At 45.3% G+C, this 13,389-nt stretch overlaps 1 protein-coding gene across 21 annotated transcripts in view; it reads left to right on the top strand.

Annotated features, from left to right (window-relative positions):
* ANKS1B (ankyrin repeat and sterile alpha motif domain containing 1B) overlaps positions 1–13,389 on the top strand; it is a 1,043,873-nt gene that overhangs the window by 890,856 nt on the left and 139,628 nt on the right. The window contains exon 1 of one of the 21 annotated variants that reach the window (XM_072773236.1): positions 11,162–11,428. The exons of 17 other annotated variants lie outside the window; for them this stretch is intronic. The gene's annotated coding sequence lies outside the window, so the exon portion shown is untranslated. Of the gene's footprint in view, positions 1–11,161; positions 11,429–11,831; positions 11,991–13,389 lie in introns of those variants that run through there. 3 more of the 21 variants (XM_072773238.1, XM_072773235.1, XM_072773237.1) reach the window with 3 other exon arrangements.

Here is a 13,389-nt window from a genome sequence, read left to right as displayed (position 1 = left end):
TAATGTTTGGTTTAAATGACACCAAAACTCTAGATAGTCTGCTAAAGTTTCATTGACCATGGCATCAAGTATTAGGCATGGAATTGCACCACTGCTTTGCCGCTCAGTATAGTTGTGTGGCCCCAAGCACATTTCTTGGCCTCTCTGAGCCCCAGATACCTCATCTGTAAGCTGCAAAGAGCAATTCCTACATCAAAAGGTTGTTGAAATATTATTTTCTTTCCCTTAGTAGTTATGATTCATATCGATCATCCCTCAACATTTGAATGTCCCTGTGTGTAAAGCCTGGTGGTGGGGCTCATGGGAAAATATAAACTAAACAAAATATACATAGCTACCGTTACACGCCCCCACCCCACTCTTGAAGTGCATGGCCTGAACAAAAAGTGAAATCATCCACGGGAAACAATCAAAGAATAATGTTATAATACAGCACCAGCTTTATACTCATCTTCTGGCAAATGCATCCACACATGCTGTCTATTCTAATTTGTGCCAATGTGGATGTGAACCTCAATACCTCTTTGAGACCCTCTCCCTATTAATCTAATCACACACAAAAGCATTAGTCAGTTAGTTAGTCCTTACTGAAGATTTCAGATGATGGGAAGGTGGGTGTGTTTACAGGATAAACCCAACACAAACAATTTGCTTAAAGCCCCATTCAGTATTTCCAATCTCTAAATAGCCTATTGTCACTCCTCCCCCAACAAGGCCTTTGCCCTGTGACTCGTCTTTCTTTACCACCTTCCTTCTGAGAATGATGCAAACTCCTCTCCTTGTCAGTGAGTGCAAAAGTTTAGCGACCTTCTTAAGTTACTTGAGTATGTCTGTGGCGAGGTTTCACCCTTTTTCTCACAGAGATTATCAAAATATTTCTTCCAAACGCAGCACAAGAGTAATGCAGGCGAATACAATTTTCTCCGTCTCTCTATTTCACACACTGCTTCATTCCATTCTCATAATATCCTCGTGACAGTAGTGCTATGTCAGTTTTAGGGATGGGGAGACTGAAACTGAGAAGTTGAGGATCACCCCAATGTAAAGGCCTTGCCTCCTATACTTGTTATGAGGACTAAAGAAGGGAGCATATCGTTAAGTGCTTGCCCCAGAGCGAGTCACAGAGAAGGAATGGTGGCCTCCAGTAACAGAAGTAATAATATTAGTAGACATAACAGTAGCAATTGCCCTTGTCCCGTCTGGCTTGATGGTAGCATAATGAAGGTCAACAGCAGGTTTGACTACATAGTTTGTAGGACCCAGTACAAAAGCAAAATGTGAAGCCTGACCAGGGGCAGGGAAATCAGTCTCCCCTTTCCACAGGCCCACCACCCCAACCTATGGCAGGCAAGTGATCCCCTCCTTCCAAGGGATAATAGTCACTAGGCCAGTATAAGCTTGATATTTGGTTTGGATGTGAGTGAGAGGCCCCTACCAGGTCACCCACCATATTGCCCACCAAACACACCATGAGATGCAGCTCAAGGCAGGATTGGCGGATGCCTTGCCTATCCCAAATGCCACAGGGTGGGTGACCCTTCATACCAAGACTACCTACCACCACCAGGGGAAGAAGGAGGGTAAGGGCTGAAAGAAGGCCACTGCCTTCCTAACCCAGTCAAGGCCACCTGACTGCTACCCCAGACAAAAAGCTGTGGTGGTTGTGGCGTAAGTCAAAGAGGGGAATCCGTAGGTAGCACCATAGGCAGCAGGAGGGAACAGACAGCCAAAAATTCATCCCAGGAAGGTAGGACCTCATGTAAGCTGAGTTCTAAGCACCATAACACATGGTCCATAGTCACGTTAGGTTTCACTTACAAAAAACACAGTTTCGAAGTTAAAAGTATTTGGAATTACAAGAGTGCAACTGCAGAGCATTAACCCAAGTGTGGGGCCTTCTGAGTGCCCTCAGGCCCTGTGAGACAGCACTAGTCACATGTCCACAAAGCCAGCTGATCAACAATGAATATGCAAGTGCTTTAAAAAGTCTTAACACTAAAAAAAAAAAAAAAAAAAAAAAAAAAAAAAAAAAGTCTTAACACTGTGTAAATGTGGAGTATCACTGCTGTAATAACCATTATGCAAAAATAGTATTAGATCCTAGCAACTCTGTTGGGCATTTACTTAGTAACCCTCAATTCGTATGAGCAAAGGAGAGCTCTGATAAATTTGTTTCTCTCTCAGGAGGAAAAAATGTTTCTAGATCCTTCTGAGTGATAGGGTGAAATCAGAGTTTCCAGGGACATCCCTGCACTCCCCACAAATCTCTCTTGTAATAGACATGTCAAAGCAGAGACCCTGATTCTGCCACAGATCAGAATTATGGATCCTCCCCTAAGCAGGACAAAGGAACTCCTACCCTGGAAATTCCCTCAGCATCTGCTTCCCTCCACCCACCACCCAAGGCCTCCAGGAACATGGAGCTCTCTGCCACACACTTTCCATTAGCTCAGAATTTCAAACTCAGGGATGCCCCCACTGCCCTCCAAAAATTTCTTGGTTTTATGGGTACTGCTGGGCTGCAAATCTGACACTCTTCACACCTTACACATAGATTTGATCCTATCCGTTTCAATATAGCAGACCCGCAGGGGCATTTTTGATAGTTAAAAGAGCATCCAATGATTCAGAATAAAGCAGTTATTAAACAGTTTCTTGGTCTACATCATAATTAGAAAAAGCAGCTGAGAGAAAGGGGAGAAAATGCAAATTAGAACATTCTTATCCTCCATACCCACCAGGGACCCATTTAGAGCAAAGTAGTAATTTACCAAATGATAGCCTAATGTCCTGAAAGAGTTAAGGTGGCTTCCCACATTACTTCTACCCAGACAGCCTTTTCTGCTCCAGGGCTACGCTGACTCACCCTATGGGTCCTAACTGAGTATATAGACAAAAAAGAGTGGATTTTCCCACCACTGCACTACAGACCCCACCCTAGTGTTCAAACAGAAGGGAGTGGCTAATTGTTCTTTGGAATGATCCTACCCCCAATCCTCTCCCTGCCCCCCGCCAACAGAAATTTCAGGAAGCCTGTGTTCTTTCTTTCCCAGCATCTTTCTCTTGTAAGCCAGTGAGGGTGACAGCAGACACCACCACCAAGTGTCAAGCTGGGCATTGCTCTGCAAGGGAGAATGTTTTAGAGCCAAGCTGTTATCAGTCACGGTTCTGACAAAGCCCCACTTCACTGCAACTTGCCTGACGCAGCAGCTGTAGTGTCATGTGAGAATACATGAGAATGGGAGTTAGAAATTTTGAATTCTAGCCATGGTTATGCTACTTACCAGCTGTGTGACCTTGACCAAGTCAATGGACCTCTCGGGGATTCCACTGCTTCATTTATCAAATAAAAACAATATAGCAACGGCAACCTCGGGTTATTGTTTTGAGGATTAGTTAAAATAGCATGTAAATATATTTTGTCAACTAAAAAATATCTTGGGGCGCCTGGGTGGCTCAGCTGGTTAAGTGTCTGACTCTTGATTCTGGGCTCAGGCCGTGATCTCAGGGCTGTAGGATCGAGCCACGTCAGGCTCAGCACTGGGTGTGGAATCTGTTTAAGATTCTCTCCTGCCCTCCCCTCTTTCAAATAAATATATAAACCTTTTTAAAAACCTCTTATGACTTTATTAATAAAGGAAACATTGGGGCATAATGAAAAATCATGGATCTCAGAGCCATACTACCTTCTGGATTTAATTCTGGTGCTGTCTGATCTTGGAAAATCACTTAGCCTCTCAGAGCCTTCATGATTTCTTCATCTGAAAAAAGAAAAGATGGTACTAAAGTAATGACAAAGACCCTCCACATTGTTGCGGTAGCGCGTATAAGGGCCTGGTACTTGCTAAGTACACAAGATGGGGCATCTGGCTGGCTCGGTCAATAAAACATCGTACTCTTGATCTCAGGCTTGTGAGTTGGAGCCTCACGTCAGGTATAAAGATCACTTAAAAAAAAAAATCTATATAACCAGAGTAGGTACTCAAGAAATAGGTTTCTTCGCTTCATGTCTCTTCCTCATTCCCATAAATGTCTTGACAGCTCCAGGCGTTAAGCTCAGCACCCTGGCAATGTCAGTGTCACCAACTTAGAAACCTCCATGAAAAGAGAGCTTCTCTTCTTCAGTGTTCCAGCAGAGTCCTGGTCCTAAACTTCCCTGAAAGATCCCCTGTGACTGAGTGACAAAATCCTTCAACTGGCCAGTGGATCACGGGTTTACTCAATGGTCAGCTCTTCTAGGATTTTCTAGGATTTCATGACTGAGGGCTGAGGAAGTGGGTTTTCAGTGAAAAATCAGACAAATGCTAACAGAAATAGAAGGGACTAGGTGTTGAGCAAGAAAAACAGTGGACATCAACCACAACTTCCTATCCTAAGATTCAGTTCTAACAACTCAAATTTATTTTTAAAATTTATATGTAATTCTTTCTCCCTTTGCCTATGTAGGGTATGTTAACACCCTGAATGGACACTGCTGGAGAATTAGCATAATGATATACGTAATCACCATCAAATGATAGGCTAGCTTGTCCTACATAAAATCCTGTGAAGAAAAAAAAATATATGTTTTTTTCATGAGTCTACATTAGTAAGTTTCTGTCCACTCCCAGAGGCATGAGCTCTCCCTCACTTGTACAACTGATAAGCACACTGGAAGGTACTATGGGAAGGACCTTTGTCACTTAGTTGAGCTGTTAAGTTGGAGTAGCCTCTTGATTCTAAAGATCTACCAGTTAATCCTGGGTGAACTTAATTCTCTGGCTGAATAATTATTGTGCACCAGGTAGTATGCTTAGATTTGTATGTGAATGCACTCATTTGATCCTTTAAGGACAAATTCTCCCTATTTCACAGACACAGAAATGAAGTGCAGCAAGATTAAGCAAACTTTTCAGGGCTTACAACTAATAAATGACAGAGTCATATTTGAACCCTGGTCTGAGCCCACGGCCTTATTCCATACATTATAATACCTCCTTGAGGGCCCCAAGTATAACCTCCAAATGTGCTATAGACCATATTTTTCTGAATCCAAATGCAGATCTAATGTCCTGACTCACTTAAAAAGGGTTGCCTGGGAAGTCAGGAACACATGCCCACTTAGTAAAATGGACCCCCAGATCAGGTTGCCGGAGCATTTTCCTCTCATCGCCGACCTTGAAAGTTGCTGCAAGTGTTGAGCACAGCAGCTCTACTGGTTAAAGGTGTTAGAAGGATGAAGTATTTAACATCTGTGTTGTGTGGCCAGAACTGAATCCCAGGGGCTGGTTGTAAGCAAAAGCTGCAAGTGAATGTCTTAGCTATGGCTCAGTGGAGCTGTACGTGGCTCAGGCCTTGAATGTAGTTAACATCCAAAAGAAGTCCCCAGGTCTTAATTCAGAAGACTGGGGCAGAACATTGCTGGCAGATGGGCCTCTGTGTTTACAATCATTCCCCCTGGATTCCAAGCCTGCTTGCCTTCAGGAAAAAGTGTAAATCCCTTCTGCTCACTCTGGGTTGTGTTAGCTGGGTAGTAAATATGCCCCTGGTTAATAGGCAGTCCATAAGTTGTTTTTAAATTTGCTATCCAAATAAAGGAATTTCTCCACAGCAAAAGTATAATAATGCAATAAAAATTATAAAATCTACGAGTGGTGGAAGTTAGCCGATACCTTATTTATCTCACTAACATCAAGCAAGCCCTGAGTATGAGGAGGAATCGTACCACTTCTATGGCAGACGTATCCCACCAACAGCCACACGCACCCATTTGCTACTCAAAGCCCTCCCTGATGCTCACCTCTTGTGGAACTCCTTGATCCTGTTTTGTCTCCAGTATGCAGGCTCTATCTCTCTGGCTTGTGTCCTATGAGCTCTATCTACACACACCAGCTTTGTTTTTTCAAAATTCAACACCCCGCTTTCTACATATTGGAAGGTAAGGCTCCACAATATTGTGATTATAAGTCCACATTCATGTCTTTTAAATAGTTAGTTCTGAAATGCCTTTTTATTAAACATGATTCACATGATTAAAAAGATTTATTTGAGGGTGGAGTTTTCTAAAAATTCTTCTAGCTTCGAAGTGGGTCATGTCTTATCCCACAGTATAAAATGGCGGTGCTATCCAGCGTTCTCTGATAATTCTACATGTGGTTCTAGTGGATGACATTCCATTCCCAAGCCTTCCAACTACTAGGAAATAAGCAGATAGAAAATCCACATCTCAAAAAAAAGAAAAAAGAAAAAAAAAGAAAATCCACATCTCTTGTCCTCACCTCGCTCCTGAGCTCCAGATTTAGAATCTGTTTGCCTTCTGCATTTGTCTATGTGGAGAATAAACTAAAATTCGACATGTGCCCAGCTTTCTTTTCCTTGTTTGACAAACCTTTTCCTAAGGCCTATCTGGGGTCAGAAGGTGAACAGAAGTAGAGGATGACATAAGCAGGGTCTCTGACTTCATGCAGTCTTATATGGAGATCCATAACTAAACACGTAATTACCAAAAAAATAAATAAATAAAAATAAAAAAATGCTATTATTAGGGACACCAAAGTTACTGTGAAAGCAAAATAATTTTGCCTAAGCCAATACGGAGATATATAAACATTTTCCTAGAATAAGGAAAATGGTTGATCCATAAGGATAAACTGGGTTTACCCAGAGACACAGTTCCACAAAATTAGAGTCCATCAGTAACCCACCTTCCTATTCTTCAGCTCCTAACTCAAGGTTTGACATCACAAGAATTCAGTAAATCTTGATATAATGAGCAGAAGTATTTTTATGTCACTACCTTTTTAAAAAAAAAGATCATTAATGTAGTATGACAGATCACAGGACAGCTCTGGCTGGTGAATACACACAAACATCAGACTTAAAACGTGCATTTGTTAAATGGGATCCAAGTCATCAGAGTTTGATATAAAGTCAAAAGTTCTCCATCTTACTATCTCATTACCTCTTAATCCTATTTATATCCAAGAATTCCTCCCCAGACTTTGTTTACGGACTCGATGAGATATTTCCCGCTTTAAGTTTTGTACGCCTGGCATTATAATTCTGAAGGACAGAGGCAGCTTCTATATAAGTGGGTTTGTGCCATGCCTCCTTTTAAATAATTTTTAAAGTATTCTTTTCTTTGCTTAAAAATGATCAAAACAAATTAAAAGCTATAAGATAATGTTGGATATTAAGATAAGCTAACATTGAAATAAGAAAGATCTTTTTCCTTTAATATTGTTAAGTATGAGAGGATTTCTTCCTCCAAGAATCTCAAAGCAGTTCTCTTAAATATATAATTCCAGTTGGCTTAAGACCAACAGTCATAAATAAATTTGTATTACATCATGGAATTACATGTTGATCCGTGAAAACTGATCTTATTTAGTTTCAAATGCCAAATCTATTTGGATCTATTGAAAGAGGAGTGCCTACCTTTTTATTCCTTATCTTCCTAACCCTGGAAGTAACCATCATACTAGATTTACAGGATTCTCCTACATAGCTCCAGATTAAAAAAAAAAAATCAACACTGGTTGCCTCATTTCCTTTGTTTTCCTGGAAACTTTACTAAAACATTATATCCTTTCCTGGTTGGGATTGCTATTGTTGAAGGTAATAGGCATCTATTTCTTTTTATTTCAGAACTCTTGGACATTTTTGTCAAAGTGCATACCTCGATACTGTGAACACGAGAGGTATACAGTAAAGACTTTGCTAAAAACATTTGAGCTAACATCTTGGCGGGGGTTCATTATGCACCAGATACCACATTTAGTACTTTACAAAGTGTGTTAAGTTAGGGTTCAGCTCAATCACAGACACAGAACCAGTATGAGGTATACACCAGGACATTTACTGCAAGCTAGTGGCCTATGTAATTGTGCAACTGGCTGGGTAGTCTGAAATCTGTAGGGCAGGCTGCAACTCTTAGGCAGGGGCTGGAATTGCCTTTCACAAAGCTGCTTTTTCTTCAGGGAGGCCTCAGTTCTGCTCCTAAGGCCTTTTAACTGATTGAATCAAATTATCCAGAATAATCTCTCTTAGTTAATAAAGTCAACTGATTATGGACTTTAACCACATCTACAAAATACTTTCATAGCGACACCTAGATTGTGTTCGATTAAGTAAATGGGGACTATCACCTAGCCGGCTTGGCACATCAAAAAGAGCACCACATATGTGTAATCTCATTTCCTCTTTACCACAGCTCTGTGAAGTAATTTCCATTATTGTCATATACGCTTTACAAGTTGGAAAGATAAGGCTTGAAAAACTCAGGTAATGTACTCAAGATTAGAAAACTATTAAATGGAATACCAAGTACGTGAACCTGTAAGTCTGATTCCAAAATTGAGAGCTTAATTAACTACTGCACAATACTATATCAAAACAAAGGAATAAAGTATTATAATTCTACTCCTCTAACTCTATACAAAGGGACTCATATTAGTGTTTTACCTCTTACAGCCATCTTTAGACTTTGTAAGATGAAAACATTCAACATAGCCTTCTGGATAATTTGTTTAATGCAAAGAAAGAAAAAAAAAAGAAAGAAAAAAAAATTAAAAAAAATGCAAAGAAAGAATACAGAAGATTGGAGAATCCCAAATGTTAGCCCTTTCTGATTTAAAATTGCTGTCCTTAAATAAATAGTTTATGTTAGAGAGGGTTGCATTCTTGATGACTTGTAATGGAATGGATGCTTTACTTTTCATTGGGATATAGGGAAATTGGGAATTGGCGCTATAAGAGCTATTTCTTAATTGTATCATGTTTCAAGATATAGTGTATTACTTTATATAACCAATGTTTTAAAAACAAAATGTAGATTCCCCCAAGTAATAGAATATGAAGCTATAATGCATAGTTTAAATAACACAAATTAGACATTAATCTATTTTTAGCAAAAACATAAGACTACTGAAGGAAAAACAAAGTCTGGCATTGAATATCCTGGGGCACCATAACATCATGGTAAGCGTCTGAACAAGTGGCAAGAATTCACGGCTCTGCCTCTGTCTCTAGTTAGGGTAGGTCCTTGGGTAAGTGACTTAACCATTCTTGGCATCACTTTCCTTTTCTACAATATGAGAGGGTTTCATAAGATGATCTCTTATATCCTTTATACTGTTCCAGAGCATTAAAATGTCTAAAATTTCAACTATGACCTAGGGGCTATTTTAGTGCCAAAGAGTAGAAAGTCATTCTTCTGTGGATTATTTAATGTTTTTACCCAAACCACTAGGAGTCTGGTAAAACCTTTATGTCTTAATATGCATACCTGGAGGCTATTGCCAAATTTCATTAGTGCCAGGATGAAGTTATTTTCCAGGTCTATCGTATTTAATATGTTGAGCTGATTATGCTGAATGGAGCGCCTGTACCAGCTACCATGGACAGCTACTGACCGTCCCGTCTCCCTCAAGAAGTTTTCAGTCGCCAAGCACAAATGCTGACAGAGAATTAGATTTCCGTCACCCTCTAGAGGTAGCACAGACACAAAAAGGCCTAGAGGTCCCAAATGACTCCAGTGCAGAAGATTTGAGAGCGTGCCTCCTTTCTAAAGAGCCCTTAGTTCCTTGCTAACAAAGGGCATCTTTTTGACAGAGCCCAGCATTGTTGCTAGAGAACAATATCCAGAAGAGATATTGTTGGTGCCCCCAGGAATGTCATTCTTCAGTCATTCACATGATCGGGAGACCAAGGAAACACTATTCCACCTTAAGTCTCATGTGTTTGGTGGTGTTGTGAGAAATAGAATGAAACCACCTGAATCCCAAACCCATTGAAAGCTGGCTGATCTCAAAAAAACCAGAGAGATGCAAACATGCCCTGGTCAAGAAAGGCAGATTATGTCCAATCTGTTTCTCTTTCTATATATGTAAGATGCAAAATCAAAAAGCCCCACAAACTCCTTCTGTAAATGAGAAAGCATTTCTATAGTGTTAAGGGTTCACGGTCCGGAGCCTCACAGGCCTGGCCCTGCCTCTCGCTAGAGGGGTGGCTTTACGCTATACTATTGACCCGAACCTCGCAAAAGCACAAGATGACATGAAAATAGACAAAACAGTGGACATTTTGTGTTTCTTGTTTAGGGCAATGAATACTGTCCCTTAAGCACGAGCAGCAGATCTCCCTAAGCCTTTTATTTTTCAACTGTAAAGCGAGGATAATAATAAAACTTGCCTCATAGAGTTCTGAGAATTAAATGAGATAATTCACAGATGCCTGGCAGATCGTAAGTGCTGGGTAAATGTTGTCTAGTATTTGAAAATTAACTCACATTTCTCTTTTAGTGCCAGACTTTTGCAGTTGACCAACATCTTTGTTTCCTTTGGCCTGAAAGCACTGAATGTGCACTCTTAAGTTTAGAAACCGAAAGTACCCTGAAAACAAGCAGACTGATCAGTGCTGTTGGAGTTCATCAGAAGGGCCGTCCACTCCCTTAAATACCTAGAGTACCTCATTCCAGGCTGTGTCCCACAGACAGTTTGGGTGCCGTTACCTTGTGTTCGGGCGATGGGTATCGTTGGTGGGAACCTGCGGTTCTTACCTCCAGTCTAAGTGGGCAACTCACACTTTTGGATGGAACGTGGAAACCCCAAAGGACTGGAGCGCGTGGGTTGCCAGATAAACGTTCATTCACATGTTACGGAATTAAGCGGTCTGTAAACCACACATTATTTTTATTTATTTATGGCGAGGGAGAACTAAGGGATTTTTTTTTTTTTTAATGGGGGGAAAGCTTTGTCATTTGAGGTCAGGTGTCCCTCCCATGAGTGGCATCATTTGACGAGAACGAATTTATACAAGCGTTCGGAGGCGCACAGTGGGAACTCTGGTGGGAACGGGGGGGAGGGGGGGCGGGGATAAAGGGTGTCTAAACCGTGCCAAGATCGTCCCTGGAAACGTCCGCCGCGGCCCCTCCGTGTCCCGGGGGCTGGGCATCCCCCTCGGACAGCAGCTGGAAGGCTAGTGGCTCGGGCGCCACCGGTCCACACAGTCGAGGGTGGCGGCGGCCTGTCCTGCGTGGGGAACTCGCGGCGGCTCGGCTGCTGGGAGGAAGCCCTGGGTGGCCTCGGAGCAGAGCGGGGCGTCCCTTCGCCCCCTCCGCCGCCGCCTCCTCCTCTCCCCAGCGGCTGCGACGGCAGTGACGGCGGCGGTGGCGGCTGCTGCCACCGCTGCTGCCGCTGCCGACTGGTCACCTGGGCGCCTGCGGAGCTGCCTGGCTGCTGCCGCCGCGCGGCCCCTCGGAGCGCGAGGAGGAGGCGGCGAGGAGCCAGGATATCCATAGTAACCCGGGATGCGCCGCGCGCCGAGCCCCAGCGAGTGCGGGAGGACCGAGCCCCCGCGCGCCCGCAGCCCGCCGTGCTAGGCGCCCTGCAGCCCCCGCGCCGCGCCGCGCCGGCCCGCGTCGCTCCGGCGGTCCGGGTGCCCCTGAGCGGTAAGCCCTCCCGACACCCCGGCCCACGCCTCCCGCCGCCCGGCCGCCCGCCCCCGGGAAGCGGCCGCAGAACAATGGAGAGCGCCGCCCGCAGCCCCGGAGCCGGCACCCGGGGGAGGACGCGCCGCCGCCGCCGCCGCCGCCGCCGCCGCCACCCGGGCCGGGACCGGCGCGCGCCGCGGGGGGCCGGGCGCGTGCGAGGGCGCGCGGCGGGCGGCGGGCGGCGGGCGGGGGGCGCGGGGCGCGGGCCGGGGGAGCTGGCGGGGAGAGCCCGGCGCTCGGCGCAGCGCGGCCAGGCTCTGCGCCCCTCCCGCCGCGCCCGCCCCTGCCCCTCCTCGGCGCGCTCGCCCTCGCCCTCGCCCTCGCCCTCGCCCTCGCCCTCGCCCTCGCCGCCGCTCGCTGGCGCTGGGGGCGCCCACAAAGATGCTCAGAGGCAACGGCTAGGGGGGCCGCGTTCCAGCCACATGTCCGCGTCCGCGGGGGCCAGAGCCCGCCAGCCCTCGCGGAGCCCGGCTCGCAGCCAGCCCGCGGCCGCCGCCGTCGCTAGTGCCGCCCGGCTCGGGTGAGTAGCGGGCGGGCGGCGGGCGGCGGGCGGCGGGGCTCGGCTGCTCCCCCGCCGCCCGCCGCGCCTGCTCGCCGGGATGCGGCCGCCCGCAGTGCTGCGGCCGCTGGGGGAGCCGAGGAGAAGGGAAGCCGGGTGGGAAATCCGCGGAGGCTGCGGAAGGGGTTTGCCGGGGCATTTGTTGCAGCCTAGGCTAGCGGTCTCCACTGTGTGGGCTTTTTTTTTTTTTTTCTTCTTTTTTTTCCTTTTCCTTAACGCGGTTCGGTTATTGGTTTTCCCTCACCTCCCACCCCTCGGGCTGGGCACATTTTCCCTTTCCTTTCCCTGTCTTCGCGGTTGCGAGGAGTTCCAAGCGGTAAATTACTGGAGGTCTCTCCGAATGCTTTGACTTTCACGAGTATCTATTTTCCAAAGGTCATTTGTGTTCAAACATCAAAAAGCCACGACAACCCATGTAATTGCGCTTTGGATCGCCTTCGAGGAAGAGACCCTGGAAGGGTCGGTGTGGAGCGTGCCTTCTCTCCCCGTGTTTTTTAACCACTGATTGCGCGGAGGGGGACGTGGGCATGGACTCCCCCGTGGTACGCCTTGCAGGGCAGTGACAGAGCAGCAGAGACTGCAATTAGCTGCTTTGCTGAAGGTCGGGTCAGCATTTCTGTTGAAATCCCAATTTCCGCGGTTGGAACTTGGATGTGATTTTACTCCAGGCTAAAACTTGCCAAAGCCAAACAGGGACTTGCTTTTATAAGGATACAGCCACTGCCGCGTGGTGTTTTTTGTGGGGTTTTTGTTGGGGTGTTTTCCTGTTTTTTTAGTTGGTTGGTTGGTTCGTTAGTCGTTTTCTCTCTCTCTCTCTCTCTCTCTCCAAGAAAACCAGCTGTCTGCAAACATGAGCCCCTCAAACAGACAGGCAGCTCAGGAAGGCTTTGCATTCTTAGAGATTGACGAGAAAGGCTAGTCCCCGCCGCAGTTATCATTTCTCTCCTCTGAGCGACTGAGATGTTAGTTTTAGAAGACTAAAAATTCAGTCCCCGTGCTGCACAAATATGCCCAATATGTTGTATCTGTAGAATGGAAGCATACGAACCCTGAGGTCTTTACGAGTCTTAGACACTTGCATTAGTGTACTTGCTATACGGACTCTTGCATCTGGAAAGACAGGATTAGAGGAAGTAGTGCTGGGAGGGCCCCCCCGAGGAATTTAGGTCCAACTGAAGACTTTTGTGAACGTTGACACAAGCGACTAAGGAAGTCTGTAATTCTCTTCTGAGAGTCTTTACAATACGGTAGATCCTGCTGAAGTTTGGAGCCAGAAGGGAAAAAGAAGAAAGAAAATTAGAAAACGCCTCAGAGGTCACCTCGAAACCTGTTATGTTCTTTGTACTCAGCAGATGAGCTT

The sequence above is a fragment of the Canis lupus genome, chromosome 13 (genome assembly GCF_048164855.1).
Source record: "Canis lupus baileyi chromosome 13, mCanLup2.hap1, whole genome shotgun sequence".
Classification (NCBI taxonomy): Eukaryota; Metazoa; Chordata; class Mammalia; order Carnivora; family Canidae; genus Canis; species Canis lupus.
This window is presented reverse-complemented; position numbering and strand designations above follow the sequence as displayed.